Source organism: Lemur catta, chromosome 7 (assembly GCF_020740605.2).
Source record: "Lemur catta isolate mLemCat1 chromosome 7, mLemCat1.pri, whole genome shotgun sequence".
In the NCBI taxonomy this organism is placed as follows: Eukaryota; Metazoa; Chordata; class Mammalia; order Primates; family Lemuridae; genus Lemur; species Lemur catta.
In genome coordinates this window covers 28,784,520-28,804,104 of record NC_059134.1, presented here as the reverse complement: position 1 = coordinate 28,804,104, position 19,585 = coordinate 28,784,520, and positions in this window count along the sequence as shown.

Genomic DNA, 19,585 nt, shown 5'->3' with positions numbered 1-19,585 from the left:
TGGAGGGGATTTGAGTCCCCAAGGCTCAGCACAGAGACACCAAGGTGAAAAAGGATAAAGGCCTCCCCAGGCCTGGCTGGACCAGCCTGCAGCGGGGGTGGGGTGGAGGGGAGTGAAGTCATGTGCCTCCTCAGGGGCCATGGAGTCTGGTCAGCAAGGAGGGATAAGAGTACAATAGAGGGTTGTGTGATGCAGATAGACTGCCAGCCCCTCAGCACAGACCCAGCACATGGATCTGTGAACTTAAAAGAGTCAAGTGACTACCTGTGGCGAGCCAAAAGAGACACAGCCTTTTAGAGGTCATATCATCTGAAATTGGTTGAAAGAGCTGTCCTACTTAGGAAGAAAATCTCTCCTGGTAGTGGACAGAGCTGGAGCTTTTAGTAAAACTGAGCAGTGGGGGTGGGGAGGACTCTTAATGTGAAAATGAGTCAATGAAGTGCTGGGTAGGGAGGTCATGCAGTGAAGTGGAAAGAGCAGTCAGAAGACATGGATTTCAATTTTGTCTCTGCCACTTATTAGCTGAGCCATCTTGAGCAAATAGTGGTTATGGGCTCTAGCTTCTCCATCTGTAAAAATACCAAATGATAGCAATGAGTGGTTCCATTTATAGAATATGGGAATTACTTTTTGATCTTAATAACCCTATGAAATAATTATTATTACTATTCCCATGATACAGATAAGGACACTGAGGCTTAAGGAGGTTGACTACATTTTCAAAATTTGAATATCTAGTAAATGGCGGAGCTGGAATTTGCATGCGTGTTTGTTTAATTTAAAACCCTGTGCTCTTAATTTTAAGCATTTTCATTCTCCTGCCTCTCTTGCAAGGCTCTGTATTAAGAACTGAAGATACCAAGTTTTACTAAAAAGTTGGCAATTATTTTGACTATTAAGTGCCTAATTGTTATGATACTTAGAATCTTAGTTTTATTTAGAGAATAGATTTGAACGTGTGTATTTATATTATTTTTTCAAGCATTATTATTTTTTTCTTTTAATTTAAAAACGTTTTTCCTTTTTATTATTTAGTGTGTTTGGTTGTATAATTGCTTTTTGAGGCAAGAAAAATCTTGTGAACATTATAAAATGGTTAGAGTAATTAGTATAATCTTGTGAGGATAGTATGCTTATCCACAAATGACAATTATTTTCTGGTGTCAGCAGTGACGTAGGAAAGCACTGTGTGCCTGGGAATCTGGGGATCCAGGTTTTAATCCAAGGTCTGAGTTCATTGTCCTGTATTTATCTTAGGCCAGTCACCCTCTTCAGGGTGCTATTGCTTCATGTTTAAAACAAGGGGATTAGATGAGATGACTGGCGAAGTTCCTTGCAGTATTAAATAGCCTCTGATTTCTTGTAATTTTAGAAGAGGACGTAGTTCAGAAAATATAATTTTAAATCAATTTCTGTCATAATCATATATGGAATGGCTCTAAGCAAGTAATAGACTGAGAGAAAGAAACTGTGAATGAAAAGTTTGACTAGATAATTTCTAAGTTCTTCCCAACTTTGAAATTCTATGATCGAATAACACCACATTGTAATCTCATAGTACTTTGTAATATTTCAAAGGACTTTCATTTGATTTATCCTTTCTGATCCTTATTGGGACAGTATGAAGTGGTGGAGAGAGTTATTTTATCCACACTCTACAAGTGAAGGAACTAAAGATTAAGTGGGTAGCCTCAGGTCACTCGGCTAGCTGGGGACAGACAGAGCTGGGACAGAAAGGCTTTCTGACCCATTCTCTGTCCTCCAGGCCACAACATCCCCAGGCTCAATAAACAGTAACTGTTAAAGAAGGTCACTTAATACAAAATCGCATTTTATTCTAGTTTGACAGATGAATAATCCTCAGTGATAAATTCCTTTTCCGAAAAGTCCAAAGTCTTCCGCTGAGCAATTTTGAGTCATCTGTAGAGTCAAAAAGGGTTAGGACAGACAATAGTTGCAACTTTCTCCAAATTCAAAAATCTGAAAAGCTGGAAGGAAGGTTTTGCTTTTTCTTTTCAACTTAAAAAGGCAGAGTAATTAATATGCTAAATTCTCTTTGATCTAAGACACCTTTCCTGAAATCCATGAGCCTTTAACTAAGTATTGAGGATATTTAGCAGCTATAACTAAGCAACTCATCTTTCAGTTACATAGACCTATATTAAATGTTATTGTTATGTTTGTGGAAAAGACAATTTATCATGTTTTCACTCATTTAAAATATTTATTTAAAAATAATATATAAATGTAATTTATATATAATATAATTTTATATATAATATATAATTTATATGTCAACATTTATTTATTATTATTGAAGTTATTTATTATTATTTTGTTATTTTATAGAAGTTATATATGCACATAAGAAACACTTTTCTCAGTACAGAAGGGTATAAAATGAATACGACCTCTAATCCATTCCAGCCTAGGCCTGGTCTCTAGAGACAAGCACTGTTGAGGTTACTGTTGTTAGATGCTGTAGCAGTTACCATAATAATTTAAAATGGTATGCTTACAGCTCTATTTTTCAATTTATCAACTTTAGAAAGTAGCCACTGACTTCCATCTATGAAAGATGAGGAATTTCTTGTGTTATACTTCCTCCCAACCTCTGTTCCCTTCTATCTCCTAATTTGTGTTATTATATTTTTAATTTTTCTAAAAATTATATGTAAAATTATTCTTTAAAGAAAGTACCCAAACTTCTATTTCTATATTTATCTAGGTGGAATCTTTTAATTCCCATTTGTGTAAGAGAGTCCACCTCTCAATTGGATGTGCATGTGTGTATGTTTATATAGATCTTTTTATTAATGGTTAACTATATTTACATTTTGCTCCATAATTATGATTAAGTCTTCTCAGGGTTAAAAATAATTCATATAAAGCACTCAGTACAAGCTAGGCACACAGCTCTTCTAGAACTGCCAACTGTAATTATCAACTGAGCAAAGTGGAAAAATCCCCATTCAGGAGAAAAGGTAATCTTATCTCATGGAAATTTTTTAGCTCAAATGAGATTCTTCTAAGCTTCAAGGTCAAATGGATCCTTCCTTCCCTTCCTCCCTCCATATACTCCTGCCTTCCTACTTTCACTCATTTTCTGGCATTCTTCACTTCATTGGGTCACACTCAGATGGCATTGTTTCTTGTTTTCTTTCTTGGATTACTTTTAATTTGTTGGAATTCTTCTTTGAATGTTTTTTTTTTTTCCTGTATAAGAAGTCATCTTTGTGAATTCTTGACAGTTTAAATATGTCTTTATTTAGCCTTCACATTTGATTGATGGTTTGGCCAGGCTTAGAATTCCAAGATCCATTTTTTCCCCTCAGAACTTTGAAGACATTCTGGCAATGGAATTCAGTGGCTACTTTCTAAATCCATGAGGGCAAAGTTTTTGTCTGATTCACTGATACAGCCCAAGGACCAAAGATAATGTTTAGTGTATGATATACAGTCAATAGTTTCATTAATGAATTATCTTCTAGTGATTAGTATTGCTGAAAAGGAATTGGATGAAAATCTGATTATTGCTCTTTTTTTCTCATACGCACATAATTCTTGTTCCTAGAGTTTTAAAATTTCACCAAGATGTCTTTATGTGTGTGTGTGTGTGTGTGTGTGTGTGTGTGTGTGTGTATTTTTTCCTCCTCCTGCTTAGTAATTGGTGGGATTTTTCAATCTAAAAACCCTTTAGCATAGGGAAATTTTATTTGATTATTTTCTGGACTATTTTTTTCTCTCCAGAGTCCCCAGTACTGTTTAAAACCACATTTTTATAGGTATTAGATTTCCCAAGTTAACTTCTATGAGTCTTAATTTTCTCTCATTTTACTTCCTTTGTTTTCAGAGACAAGGTTTTGCTCTAGTGCCCAGGCTGTAGTGCAGTGGTGCCATCATAGTTCACTGCAGCCACTAACTCCTGGGCTCAAACGATCCTGCTGTCTCAGGTAACCAAACTGATACTCACTTCTGTCCATTTTTAACTATTCCTTTGAAATTTTTGTTTTTAGTTTCCAAGAACTCTTTTGTCTTCTCTGATTGATTCTTTTCTCTCCTTTTCTTTCTTTCTTTTTTTTTGAGAACGAGTCTTTCTCTGTTGCCCAGGTTAGAGTGCAGGGTGTCATGATAACTCATTACAACCTCAAATTCCTGGGCTTAATTGTTTCTCCTGCCTCAGCGTCCCAAGTAGCTGGAACTACAGGTGTGCACCACCACACCTGGCTAATTTTTAAAATTTTTTGTAGAGATGAGGTCTTGCTATGTTGCTCAGGTTGGTCTCAAACTCCTGGCCTCAAATGATCCTCCCACCTTGGCCTCCTAAAGTGCTGAGGATTACAGACATAAGCCACCTTACCTGGCCTAATGGCTACTTTTCATAGCAAACTGTAGTTGTTTTAAAACTGTAGTAGATTATATATTCCGCTGATTATTTCAATTAGCGTTTTTATAATTATTGTTTTAAATATAAATTTTCTTAATTGTCTAATTTAGGTGTTAGGAATGTGATTGATTTCTGTGTGTGTTAATTGGGTTTTTGTTTTTTTTTTTTTAACTCTTCCTCTGCTTGGATTATCTTTTTCCTTTGGGTCCATTGTTTTATTTTCTAAAAGCTTTCACTTTTGTATTTTTTTTTTTCTCACAAGTGTGGTGTTCCCTGCTGTCAATTCATGTGAATGAATTAAGAACTAAACAAACACGTTAAGTTAGTACAAGTAGCTCATGTGGGTTTCCTCTTCAATTGTTGAGGTTTGTTTCTCCAGGAAGATCCTCCCGTGAACAGAATGACTGACAGGAGTTCTGTGTGTGGAGGCAGGACTTGTGGGCAGGAAGACTTCCCGGGAGGGCTTCCTGTGGGCAAAGAGCAGGCAAGCAGGCTGGGGAACCCCGAGGTTCCCAAGCAGAGCGGGTAGAGATGTATTTTGAGTGAGTTTGATCAGTTCCCATCTGAGTTTATTGTAGAGATTCAAAGTTTTTTCAATATCATATTTTAGGCCATAAGACCCCCCCTCCACACAACCTTCTCTCTGCCCTTTCTTTCTAAAGGGCAATGTCCTGGCTTTTAGCCTGAGGGCAAAAGTCTCAGCTGCCAAGCTCTGTTTACACAGGTCACAGGAAAGGGTCCCAGCTGTCCCAAGGCACTGAATCCAGCTCTTTAATGAGGCCGCTGATGATTACCCCACAACCCATCACTGTTTTGTTGTTGGAATGAGGAGCTTTTCTGGGCTCCCTTGGGAAGACACATGCTCATTTCTGTAGTTTCTCATCCGTCCATCCATCTGCTTTGTATCTTTCAGAAATTTCTCAAAACTCTGGTGTGCTGATGATACTTTCATGTTTCTTATTGCTGTTATTAACTCATTTTCTTTAAAGAACCTTTTCTGTCACTTTGATGGGAATGTAGGAGGTAGGAGAGGTAAATGCATGTGCTGTACTGCCATCCTGTGTGTGCATGTGTGTGTATGTTCATACACACACATGCACACATGCATATATACACTCACATTGAAAAAACAAATACAGTAATGCATCCAGTTAATCCTTTGGGTAAAGATAGATTCCTACAAATTATCAGAATACCATCTCTAGATTTCTCAGTTGGTTCCAATGTTTTGCCCAGTGTAAAAAAAAGAAAAAACTAATGCTAAACAATGTATCAGAAATTATAAAGTCTAAAAAAAATTAAAGTATCATTTTAGAATTATTTTACAGAATTATTTGTACCTGAAAAGGAAGATTTGGTCAGTCCCTTTACTTCGGAATTTAGAGTTAAGTACCACGATTCCATAGTAAATGTGAGGAGCCCTTTGCCAAGGCTTTGCGTTAGCCACAGTTCTGTAAGAAGGGCTGTTCAACTCTTACATCCTCTGGGCACATGAATGTCATTTGGATTCTCCTAATTCAGAATCCCATCCTTACAAATTCCTTAAACAAGTGTTTAACTTTAGACAAAAACAACCACAAAAATTTTGATTGTAAAAAAACAGAACCCAAACTCTGAAATGATCAGTGTGCTCACAACAGTTAGTAAACCTGAAGTCAAATCTGGGCTCCACCACTCACTAACCTTGTGGCCTTGGGCAAATGGCTTAAACTTTATAAGCCTCAGGTTTCTGACCTTAAAATGACCATTAATAATCGTACCTGCCTCATAGCATGGTTTTGAAAATTAGCATGATATACATAAATCCCTAAGCACAATCCCTGACACATGATAAGGGCCTCATTAGACATGAGCCATTATTAGCTGGATGCTGTGGCTCATGCCTGTAGTCTCAGCTACTTGGGAGGCTCAGGTAGGAAGATCGCTTGAGGCCAGGAGTTTCAGGCTGCAGTGAGCTGAGATCACACCACTGCACTCTAGCCTGAGTGATAGAGTAAGACCCCCACCTCTAAAATAAATAAATAATTTTAAAATAGATATTAGCAATTATTAAAATCTGCAAATAATTCACATCTACATTACAGAACAGTTCTGGAATAAACATCCCTTTTCACTAAGACATTGGTAAAACACAGTATTCCTTCCTTCCTGGTTCTATCTGGATAGTCTTGGCATCTTTTTTTATTATAATAAAATATAAATAACACAAAATTCACTATGTAAACTATTTTAAATATACAGTGACATTAAGAACATTCACAGTGCTGTGCAACCGTCATCACTGTCCTGTATCCAGAATTCCTTTTAACTTGCAAAACTGAAACTCTATACCCTTTAGACAATAACTCCCTATTTCTCCCTCTCCCTAGCCCTTGGCAACCACCATTCTACTTTCTGTCTTTATAAATTTGACTACTCTAGGCTGGGTGTGGTGGCTTATGCCTGTAATCCCAGCACTTTGGGAGGCCAAGGCAGGAGGATCGTTTGAGGCCAGGAGTTCAAGACCAGCCTGAGCACCATAACGAGACCCTGTCTCTACAAAAAATAGAAAAATTAGCTGGGTGTTGGTGGTGCATGCCTGTAGTCCCAGCTACTCTGGAGGCTGAAAAAGGAGGATCACTTCAGCCCAGGAGTTGGGGGTTGCAGTGAGCTATGATCATGCCACTGTACTCCAGCCTGAGCAATAGAGCGAGGCCCTTTCTCTAAAACTAACTAACTAACTAAATAAATTTGACTACTCTAGATACCTCATTTAAGTAGAACCATATGATATTTGTCCTGCTGTAACTGGCTTATTTCACTTAGCATAATGTCTACAAAGTTCTTGTAGCATGTGTCAGAATTTCATTCCTTTTTAAGATTGAAAAATATTCCATTATATGCATAGATCACATTTTGTTTATTCATCTGTTCATGTATACTTGGACTGCTTCCACTGCTTGGCTATTACAAATAAGGCTGCCATGAACATAGGTGTACAAATATCTTTTCAAGTCCCTGCTTTAATTTCTTTTGGGTATATACCCAGAAGTGGAATTGCTGCATCATGTGGCACCTGGGTTTTGAATTCACGTTCTTCTCATTTGGTGTCCCACACCAGTTTGCATTTCTGTTTGAGGGATTTATAAATCACACACCATATTCATTTCCTTCTCCATTTCATGCATAAACATGGTGATGTATCTTTTCAAAGGGGGGAGATAGATTCCTTCTCCTTATCCTGGCACAAGCCAACCAACCTGCACTGTACCACTATGATGACCTGGTAGGATCTGCTCAGTCAGTCTCAAAGGCTCTTCTGAGACCAAGGAGACATTCCTGCGGCCTGTTAGTTTGAGATAGGAGTACCCTTTCTGCTGGCCACCAGAAATAGCTCCATAAGAACTTACCCTCAACTACTCCATGCGTAATTTTTAGGGAGGCTTTAACCTCTCCATGAAAACTCATTTCTGTTCGACATTCTACAGATGGTTTTTGAACACCTGAAGTGTGCCAGACATGTGCCAGGCAACAAGGGTATAAAGTAGGTAAGTCTTGGTCCCCTGGGCCGGGGGACTTTAGTTCAGTGGGGAGCTTGTAGGTACCCTCCCTTAGTGCTCAGAGGGATTAATACAATTGAGCAGAGTTGGGGTGGGAGGGAGGTCCTGCAGTGAGAGTTTTATTAACTTCATGATAAATCCATTTCTGGACTTGAGGAGTATTAAAAAGACCTTTTACCCCCAATCTCTCCCTCCATAGTCCTATTATGATATGCCTAAAGTTCCTGTCATTATTTTCATTCTACAGGTAAGAAATGATAAGGCTTGGTGATATTGGAAATACCTGGGTACCAGATAATACTTAAGCCTCACATATTCAATTATCCAGGACCTAAAAAGCCTCTGATGGATCAGGATTGGAGGATAAAGAAGGTGTTTAAAACATACCATGTTCAAGCCGGGTGTGGTGGCTCACACCTGTAATCCTGGCACTCCGGGAGCCCAAGGTGGGAGGATTGCTTGAGGCCAGGAGTTCCAGCCCAGCCTGAGCAAGAGTGAGACCCCATCTCTACAAAAATTAGAAAAATTAGCTGGATGTTGTGGTGTGTGCCTGTAGTCCCAGCTACTGGGGAGGCTGAGGCAGGAGGATCCCTTGAGCCCAGGAGTTCGAGGCTGTAGTGAGCTATGATCACACTACTGCACTCTTGTCTGGGGTGACAGAGTGAGACTCTGTCTCAAAAAAAAAAATGTTTATTGTAGAAAATTTGAAAAAGCACAAAGAGCAGAACACCACCCAGAGATAATGATTGTCAACATTTTGGTGAAAATTCTCCCAATCTGTTTTATATCCCCTCAAATTTATAATCTGTTTTTTTTTAAATAACAGTAGTCAGGAACATTTCTGGGTCTATGCATTTTTGTAAATGTATACTTTAATAGTTTAAGAAATTTTTTCTCATGTAAAGTAAAAATAAGATAACCAAACACTATTGTTGAACTTATTCTAAAGACTAGTCGGGTGATTATTACAAAAAATAAAAATACAGTTGCTGCCACCTAAAGGGAAAATGCTAAACTGAAATGACATTTTAAGGTGATGTTTGAAGTATTAAGATAAGAAATTAAGGGGACTCATTCCATGTTTTTTTTTTTTTAAATTTTTCTTCCTTTGGTTGGTTCTTTCCTCCATTTGAAAAATTATTCATTTGAATAAATAGGTAACACATTCACTATCATAAAATTTTAAATGACAAAATGCTGTATAGTGAAAAGTAGGTCCCCTAACTATCCTTGCCTTCCTGACTGTAATTCCCCTCCGCAGAGTCAAATTTGAGCAGTTTCTTTTGTGTTTTTCCAGAGATAGTCTATGCATACATAAGACTCAATGTTTGTGCATGTGTGTATATTTTGATGCATGTATTTATTTTTTCTCACAAGCAGTAGTATATTGGACCCACTAGTCTCTACTTTGTTTTTGTTTGTGTGTTTTGTTTTGTGTTGTTTTCACTATCTGGAGACAGTTCATGTTAACATACATTGGGCTTTTTTTTTTAAATACTTGCATTGTATTTAATTTAACAATGATCTGTTTTATCAGTCTCCAACTAATGCACATTTAAGTTATATCCAGTTTCGCCATTTCTTGTTCATTAATGGAGTGCCCTTCTTTGTACCTAAATCTTTTCACGTGTCAAAAATACATATAGAGTATGACCTTAGGAAGGAAATTGTTGAGGCTTTTATCTCTTATCCCCCTTGCATCTAGGAAGAACCTTGTGACTAGTTCTTTCCAATGGAAGGAATGTGAGCAGAACCGATGTGTGTCACCTCAAGTGGTGGCGGGATCAGGGGCGAGGGTGGACAAGCAGAGATCACCTAGCTCATGGCAAACCAGCACCAGAGAAGGAATTGAGGGCTGTGGATCCCAGGTCCATGTGAATAGTTCCACTGTATCCCCAGTGTCAGCCCTGCCCCTCACTCCTGCCCCTGCTTGGTGCTTGGTGCCCCTGCGTCTGGCCTCTCTGGGAGAACTGATTCACGTCCTGTGTACATCCCCTTCTCCAGGCTCTCAGGTTGTAATTTACTCTGATGAGTAAGTTGCTCTCATTCTTTCACTTTCCATCTTCAAAACCTTCTCAAAATCTTTTTCTGTTATTCTCGTCATCTTTATGCATTACATCATCTCCTTCCTATAACTCTCATTTTGGTGGATTTCGGGTAGATTAGGGAGTGTGTTAGTTTCCTAAGGGTGCTGTGACAAATTATTAACACCACTAAATTAGTGGCTTAAAAAACAGAAATTTGGCTGGGCATGATGGCTCATGCCTATAATCTGCACTTTGGGAGGCTGAAGCAGGAGGATCGCTTGGGGCCAGGAGTTTGAGACCAGCCTGAGCAAGAGCAAGACCCCATCTGTACAAAAAATAGAAAAATTAGCTGAATGTGTTGGTATGTGCCTACTAGGGAGGCTGAGGCAGGAGGCTTGCCTGAGACCAGGAGTTTGAAGCTGCAGGGAGCTATGATGACAACACTGCATTCTAGCCTGGGTGACCGAGAGAGACCCTATCTCAAAAAACAAAACAAAACAAAACAAAAATGCCAAAAAGCCCAAAACCCAGAAATTTATTCTCTCACAGTTCTGGAATCCAGAAATCTCCTGAAATCAGTTTTACTAAGCATAAATCAAGGTGTTGGCAGAGCCATATTCTCTGTGTCTGGAGGCTCTAGGGAGAATCCTTTCCTTGCTTCTTCCAGCTTCTGGTGGCTGCTGGCATTCCTTGGCTTGTGGCTACATCACTCCACTTTCCTTGGCTTGTGGCTACATCATTCCACTTTCTGCCTCCATGGTCACATTGCCTCCTTCTCTTCTGTCTGTGTCAAATCTCCCTTGGCCTCTCCCCTATGAGGACACTTGTGATTGCCTTTAGGACCCACTCACACAATCCAGGATAATCATCCCATCTCAAGATCTTTAACCTAATCACAGCTGCAAAGTCTTTGCCACATAAAGTAACATTCATAGATTCTGGGGCTTAGGATGTAGACATATATTTGGGAGCCACTATTTAGCCTACTATGGGGAGGGAAGATAAAAGCATATGGTTAGTCCAACATATTTAATGGGCGTCTTTTCCATGCTTTCTTCTAGTACCCTTAGATTTCCTTTTATTTGTTTAAATCTTCAATCCTGCTGGAATCTGTCTCAGAATGAAGCTTCCCTGTAATCCCAAGCACCAATTATTAAATATTTTGTCTTGTCCGCATAGGGATGAAATAAAGGTGACTAGCTCTTAAAAGGGAAACAAAACCACATTTATTTTCTTGTAACATATACAAAAACATTTTTAAAAGAAAATAGATATAATTTTGGAGAAATTGCCTTTGCCCATTGTAGCTTCTGGAGGGTGTGAGGTGACAGATGTGCCCAACTGTGCCTGGAGAACAGAAAACCCCTTCTCCAGTATCAGCCTTCATCTTGGGAGAACACCCCAGCCCCGGGCACCAGGCTGGAATGTTCCAGGCACTTAGCTTTACACCTACAGACAAGCAACAGTGGGCACACTGTGTGGGTTAGGGAATGATATCCTTGTACTCTTTCTGGCCCTTCCCAGCCTTGCCTACAAGCCTGTCACTGCAATTTATGGAGTGGGTGGTAAGAAGACAAAGCAAGCTGGGTCCCTGATCAGATCTCCCCGGGACCGCAGGCCTGGCTGCTCCTCACACTGAACTTGAAGAGTGAAAAATGTTCACGTTTTCACCCCAATTCTGGCACATCCTGATGCAAATAACCAGTTGCCTTTGTAGGAGTTTCTGTGCAGGCTGTGAATAAAGATTTTGTATCTCAGCCTTCTTTTCATTCATTTAAGGACAATTTAGAGTACGCCGGGATAATTGTTCTGTTTTAAAGCACTGTAATTTAGTTCCTTTCTGGACCTTCTATGTATGAGTCACTTTCTGTAGCAGTGCTAAGAGATGCAAATAGAAGAATATTATTTCTGAAAGCTTTGGATTTCAAGCTGGGTCTCTTATTTCTATTCTCTTGTTAGTTTTTGTTGTAATTGTGACATTCATGTTATTAAAAGAATGACAGAATTGGAATCACTATTTCATCCAGAGTACTAATGTAATAAGCTGCCTCTTGATTTCACAACGCTCCATTTCTTTCATATGTGTGGGTCATTGTCATTTGCTTGTGTTCTCCTCCACCCCTGAATTCCCTATCTCCCACTCACATATACACACATATCTCTAATATCCTAGATTTTTCTTTATCGGTGATCTAGATTTTTGTGTATTCTCTTTTGTTACTTTTCATACCTACTAGTATCCCTCTTTAAGTTTGACTCTCTTATACTTGTCCAATACCAGTTTTTCCTTCTCGTCATGGTATAATAACTTGGTTCTAATTTTCTATTTTTGTTCAGGCTGTGCCAAAGGGAGAAGAAAGGAGATGGTGAGTTGAAAGGAAGCTGTAGATAAAGTAAGAAGAAAAGAAGAGGGAAGTATGAGGAGGAAAAGTAGAGACTCTAAAACAAAAATCTTGCATCTTTTCCTGCTTTAAAATTTGAACCCAATATCAGAAAGCACATTTAATTTTGAACTATATGGAATAGCTGACATGTGAACAAATACCAAAGGAGTAACAAAAGTTAAGTCCACAGCCACTTTTCTTGCATCTCCTCCTTTTTTCCTTGTTTTCTTGTGAAAACCTTAGCATAATGCACTGTTGCTTGGTTTACACGATGTTTATTTGTTTATACAAGTTGCTAAGGTGGGAGGAGGGATTTCAGAATCAGAAACACCTGGTTTCAAATCTTGGCTTTGCTATATGACCTTGGAAAAATTATATAACCTCCTTACACTTTAGCTTTTCTCTAGTAAATATTTAACTTCTGAGAGGTAAATGAGAAAATGCATATAGAAATCTTAGTATAGGGCTTGGCATTTCAGACAATCTGAACGTCAAGTATGCTATCCAGTGAGTATTTATTGAATATTTACCGTATGCTGGGCCTTCTGCCAGGTGCCGTGGATGCTTGTGCTGAACAGGACAGATAAGATTCCTGTCCTTATGGAGCTTGAATTCTGGTGGAAAAAAACAGACAATAAATATGTAAACAAATCAATAACATAATTAGAGATGGTGAGAAGCCATGAAGGAAATAAACAGGGTGTGGGACCAGGAATAGCAGGGAGGAACTGTGTTAGCCGGGGAAGCCAAGGGAGGTTTCACCGCAGCCTGAAGAATGAGAAAGAGCCAGCTGTGCCAAGAGCTGTTTAAGGCAGAAGAAACTGGGTCACTGGCTTAGAGAGAGATTGGGTTCTCTACTTGCTGTCAGAGGCCAGCAGTGCAAGGTTCCTCCTTGTCTTCTTATGGCCTATGTCCTTCTGTAGCCCCGGCACTGAGCATAGGCTCAGACTGCGACTGTGACTTGCCATGCTCACCGACTTCCTTATCCAACTTCAATTCAATGGTTGATCATTGTAATCACCTCCTTCAATAGACCCTAAATGCCCTTGTCTGTCTTGTGGTACTTGATCCTCACTTGGCCAAACTCTGACCCTGGTTAGATCCAGCTCTCCACCCGACTCCGTCTGCATTCATGGAGTATAGTGAAAGAATAGCCTGCATCCTCACTGATTAGTGTATAGTCTGAATGTTGGTGTGTTCGCCCAAATCATAGGTTGAAACGTAATCCCCAATGTGATAGTATTAAGAGGTGGGGCTTTTGGGGAAATGATTAAGTCACAAGGGCTCCACCTTCATAAATGGGATCAGTACCCTTATAAAAAAGATTAAAGGGAGCATGTTTGTGCCTCCTTTCACCATGTGAGGACACAGCAAGAGTTGCCATTTATGCTGGCACCTTGATCTTGGATTTCTCAGCCTCTAGAACTGTGAGCAATAAATTTCTAGTGTTTATAAATTACCCAGTCTAAGGTGTTTTGTTACAGCTGTATGAACAGACTAAGGCAACTGGTCTCACCTTAAATTCACTGAAGTCCTTATTTTGCCCGGTAATGTTATGAGATTCCCCTGGTACCTCCCTCCCCCACTTTCCTCACTCCAGGTTGATGAAGAGTGGGGTTGAAGTATCACTCCCCCTCCACCAGGTAGTTAAGAAGGGGGCAGCCCTGTGAACCCAAGCTTGCTTAGCCCCAGCTCCCCTTCCTGCCACACTTTCTCCACCCCATACCATGACCATTCCACTCTTCAAAGCACAGCTCTTGTCTCTCTACAAAGGTGTGTTCTTATTCAGTGAAGCCCACCAAAATCTGTTCAAAGAGTTAAAGAAGGCAGGTGACTCTTGGTAGCTAACAGGAGCTTACAACAAAGGGATGGGAGTACATAAGACAGGGTCATTTTTTACTAATTGCCCCATTATCTTTGGGCAAATCGTCAATTTCTGTTTCTGAGATTTGTTCTGATGATGATTTATGGGTGAACATTTAAAAAGTAGTAGAGCATAACCATATCCATGAACTATAATCCAATTCATGATGCTAATAAAATTCATTGAATTGGATTATAATTACTTCTTATATTATTAATTACTGCATGTATAATCAATTATTCACAAGTATTTAGAGAATTACAAACCTTTTTAATATTTTTTCTCTTTCTCTCCTTCAAATAAACACTTGTTCACCATAAAACCACAGCCTTATGGCTTTAATTTTAATTATAGTTATGTATTATATCATTAACATATAATTAATATTATGTAACATAATAAATAATTATATTATTAATAATTATATAATTTAATAATTATTAGTCTTTTATTTCTAATCCAGGGAGTATCATCCAACCCACCTTAGTTCCTAAAGTTCAAAATTTTGTATATTTGCAAAAACAAACTCCTGGCATTCAGATTAAAATCAAATTTGTCGTTCTTTCTATTGCTAATTGCTTTGCCTTGCTGAACTTTATTAGTTCCTTTCAGGCTCCTTTCTCTCCCTTCACTCCAGCCGACTGGGTAGAACTCCGGTGGGGCGGCCTCCTTTCAGGGTCTGGAATCCACAGTGGATTCCCAGGTCCAATCTCCCTATGAGCGATTTTGCAATGCACCAGTCTGTTTCCTTTCTACTCGGGCCCCATCTAGTGGACTAAATGACCAGTGCTGCCAACATTTCTCCCTTAGGGCTTTGTTTGCAATTTTCAAATCAGGTGGAAATCTGATACATCTTCCCTTTATTAAAATAAAAACTTTAGACAAATTAAATTTAACCGAGTTTAATTGAGCAAAGAACAATTTGTGAATTAGGCAGTCCCCAGATCAGAATAGGTTCAGAGGGTCTCTGGGGCTGTCACATGGTTGGATAATATTTATGGACAGAAGAAGGAAAATGACATTCATAAAATGAAAGTAAGGTGCAAAAACAGCTGGATTGGTTACAGCTGGGCGTTAGCCTTATTTGAACAAGGTTTGAACAGTTGGCCCCCTGTGATTGGCTGAAACTTGGCTGCTGTGATCGGCTGAGACTTGGTTGCTGTGACTGGCTGAGACTCTGCTACTTGTTATAAGAGGTTACAGCCTGTTTACTCATTCAGTTAGGTTACAGTTTGCTAGGTATGGAGAAACCTTTAAGCTGAACTTCAAATACGTAAGGATTAAGCTTTAGGCTATGCTTCATTTAACTATTAAACATAATATAACACCTTAAAATTATTGTCCTAGTCTGTTTGTGCTGCTTAACAAAATACCACAAGCTGGGAAGTCCAAGATCAAGGTACTGGCAGATTCAGTGTCTGGTGAGGGCCTGCTTTCTCATCGACTGTGTCTTCACACTCTGTCCTGACATGGTGGAAGGGGCAAAGGAACCCCCTTGGGTCTCTTTTATGAGGGCACTAATTCCATTCATAGGGCTCCACCCTCATGACCTAATGCTTTACCAAAGGCCCCACTTGCTAATGCCATTATCACTTTGGGATTTAGGCTTTCAACACGTGAATTTTACTTAATTTTGCCTCTTTCAAGCTCTCTGCTCTCTTCTTGGACACAAACACGTTTGGAAGCTGGAACCTTCCATTCATGTCACTGGTTCTCAATTGCTGTTTTCAATGTGCAAAAGTTGCATTTCTGAAGGACCTTCCATTGATAATATTTACCTCTACTAGGATCGCAGGGACTGACTGGGGACTTAGGTTCTAAGCGAACACATTGCTTACACAGCTTTCCAGTCCCTTCACCCTCCTCATGTCAGAGAAATCTGGTCTACCAGGTTATCTACAAATTTCCAGCAGTTGGAATTGCATTTCTGGCTGTTTCTACTCTCAAGTCTGAGGATGAGTTTCTTCAGTTCATTGTTTTGTTTTGTTTTTTCCAGCTAATATTTATTGAATGTCCACTACAGGCAAAACACTGATGTAGGCATCAGGAGTATATTAAAGTTACTACTCCTCTGAAGGATATATTCTGGGAGGTGGGGGAAGGGTTGACATGGGGACCATAAATAAATAAGTTAAATATGTAGTATGTGAGATGGTTGATAAATGCCATAGAGAACAGTAAAGCAAGGAAAGGGAGATAGGAAGGGGGGGAGGTGAGCAGTTGCTATTTTATGATTTGTAAGAACTTCCCTAATAAAGTGACATTTGGAAAGATGCCTTAAGAAAGTGAGAGAGTGAGGTATGTGGCTATCTGGGGGAAGAATTGTAGGCAAAAGAAGCACCAAGTGAAAAGGCCCTGAGGTAAAAGGAGTGGGTGGCTGGGCTGTAAAGGAACAGGTGAGAGGCCGGAGATAAAATCAGAGGGGCAGGAGGCTGTGAGTCACATGGGGCCTTGCCTGTCACAGTAAGGATTTTACCCCTGCACTGCATGAGATAGGAAGCCATTTGAATACTTTGAGCAGAGAAGTGACATGATCTGACTTGCATTTACTATAAGATTGTTCTGGCTGTTGTTTTGAGAATAACCTACAGGAACTGTAAATGCAGAAGCAGAGAAATAAAATAAGAGGCTATTGCAACAACCCAGATGAGAAATTATGGTGGCTCGGACCAGGGTGATAGCAGATGAAGGGTAAGAGGGGTCTGACTTTAATAAATTCTAAGGATAAAACTGACCAAATTTGCTGATTGATTGGATATGGGATGGGAGATAAAGGGAGGCCTGGATCATGACTGCAAGGTTTTTGGCCTAAGAAAACTAGAGGATGGAGTTGTGATTAGTTGAGACGGGGAAGACCATGAGAGGGGAAAGTTTTTTTTCATGGGTGATGATGCAGAAATCAGTGATTCCATTTTGCACATGTTAATTTGATATGCCTGTTAGACATCCAAGTAGAGATGTTGTGTAGGTAGTTAGAAAATCTGATTTGGAACTCAAGGTAGAGGCCTGAGCTAGAGATGTACATTTGTGCTTCAGCAACATATAGATATATTTTCAAGCCAGGAGCCTGCATGAGATCCCCTAACAGAAACTGGGAAAATAAAAGTTTGAGGATTGATCCCTGGGGCACTCCCACATTTAGAGTTGGGGACATGAGTATAAACCACCAAAGGAAACTGAGAAAGAATAGTCCCCAAGGTAGGAGCAAAACCAAGAATAGTGTCCTCTAAGAGGACAAAAAGAAGTACTTGTGATGTGATGACATGACAAATGCTGCTGATGGATTAAGTAAGACAAGGACTGAAAATTGACCATGACATTTAGCTATGTGGAAATCACTGATGATGTCGATTTAGGTAATTTCCATGATGTGATAAAGTGAATGTTTGAATTTAATGGTTTAAAGAGAAGATGGGAGGAAAGAAATAGAAGCCAGAGTATAACTCTTTTTAAAATAGTAGTCCAAACTGGAAACAACTGTCCCATCAACAGGTGAATACATAACCAAATTATGCATGTCCATATAGTAGAATATAAGTCAGTAATAAAAAGGAATACGTTGCTAATAAACACAATTGGAATGAATCTCAAAAACATGATGCTAAGTGAAAGAAGCCAGAGTAGAAAGACAGAATAGGAGGAGAGAAATGGAAGACAGAATGTACATAACTCTTCTGAGCAGTTTTTCTGTAAAGAGGGACAGAGAAATGGAGCAGTAGCCAGAGGGCAATGGGGCATTGATATTTTTAAAATCAACTTCATTGAGGCACAATTTACATACAATAAAGTATTCATATTTAAAGTATACTCTTCTATGAGTCTTGACAAATGTGTACACCCTAGTAACCACCACTACAATCACTATATAGAATATTTCCATCACTCCAGAAAGCTCCCCCCTATTTCTTGCTGTCAGTACTCTTGCACCCATACCCCCAGTCAACTGCTGATCAGATTTAGCTTTTTTGCCAGTTCTAAACTTGATATGATCAAATCATACAATATGCCATCTTTTCTGTCTGGCTTCTTTTGGTTAGCATAATGTTTCTGAGGTTCATTCCTGTTGTGTTTATTAGCAGCTCATTCCTTTCTATTGCTGACTTGTATTCTATCATATAGATATACATAATTTGGTTATGCATTTGCATGCTGATGGGACAGTTGAATTGTTTCCAATTCGGATTATTATTTAAAAAGTCACTAAGAACAATTGTGTACAAGTCTTTGTAAGGATGGCATTTCATTTCTCTTGGATATGGAATTCTTGGTATAATATTAATAAGTGTATATATTAAGCATATATTTAACTTCATAAAGAAACTGCTAGAATGCCTTCCCAAGTGAGTGTACCATTTCACATTCCTACCAGCAATGTTCCAGTTCCCTCACATCTTCTCCAACACTTGATATTGTCATTCTTTTTAATTTTAGCCATTCAAATGAATGTGTAGTAGTATATTTTTGTGGTTTTGATTTCAATTCAATTCAATTTCAATTATTGATGCGTAATAATGTTGAGCATCTTTTCAAGAGCTTACTGGCAAACCCTGTATATTCTTTTGTAAGGTGCTTGTTAAAAAGTTTTTGCCCATTTAAAAACTGGGTTGTCTCCCTTTTTGTTATTGAATTGTAAGAGTTCTTTATATTCTGGATACAATTCCCTTGTTAGATATATATGCTGTGAATATTATATCCTAAGTCTGTGACTTGTCATTTTATTTTCTTACCAATGTCTTTCAAAGAGCAGCAGTTTTAGTTTGGATAAAGTCCAATTTATCAATTTTTCTTTTATGATTTGTGTTTTTGTGTCCTATCTAGGAAACCTTTGCCTACTCCACAGTCATAAGTACATTTTTCCTGTGTTTTATTCTAAAAGACTTATAGTTCAGCTTTTCTGTTTAAGAGTATGATCCATTTGAGTCAATTTTATAAATGGTTTGAAGAAAGGGTCAGGGTTAATATTTTTTATCCCCCCCAAAAGGTTATCCAGTTATTCTAGCCCAATTTGTTGAAAAGACTATCATTTCTTTGTTAAATTACTTTGCATGCTTTGTTGAAAGTCAGTTGACCATACAGGTGTGGGTTTGTTTCTCCACTTGGTTCTTTCTCCCTCTCTCACCCCGTCCCTTCTTTCTTCCTTAGTTTTTCTTTTTCTTTTTTTAATTAACAAAAGTTCATATTTTATCCATATTTCCCTACTTAGATTTCCTTAGGACCCAGTGGCTTTTTTCTGTCCCACAAGCTCATCCTGGATACCACATTACATTTAACCATCATGTTTCTTCATGTTCCTCTTGGCTGTAACAGTTTCCCAGAATTTCCTTGGTTTTGATGACCCTGATGGTTGTGAGCAGTACTGGTTGGATATTTTGTAGAATGTTTCT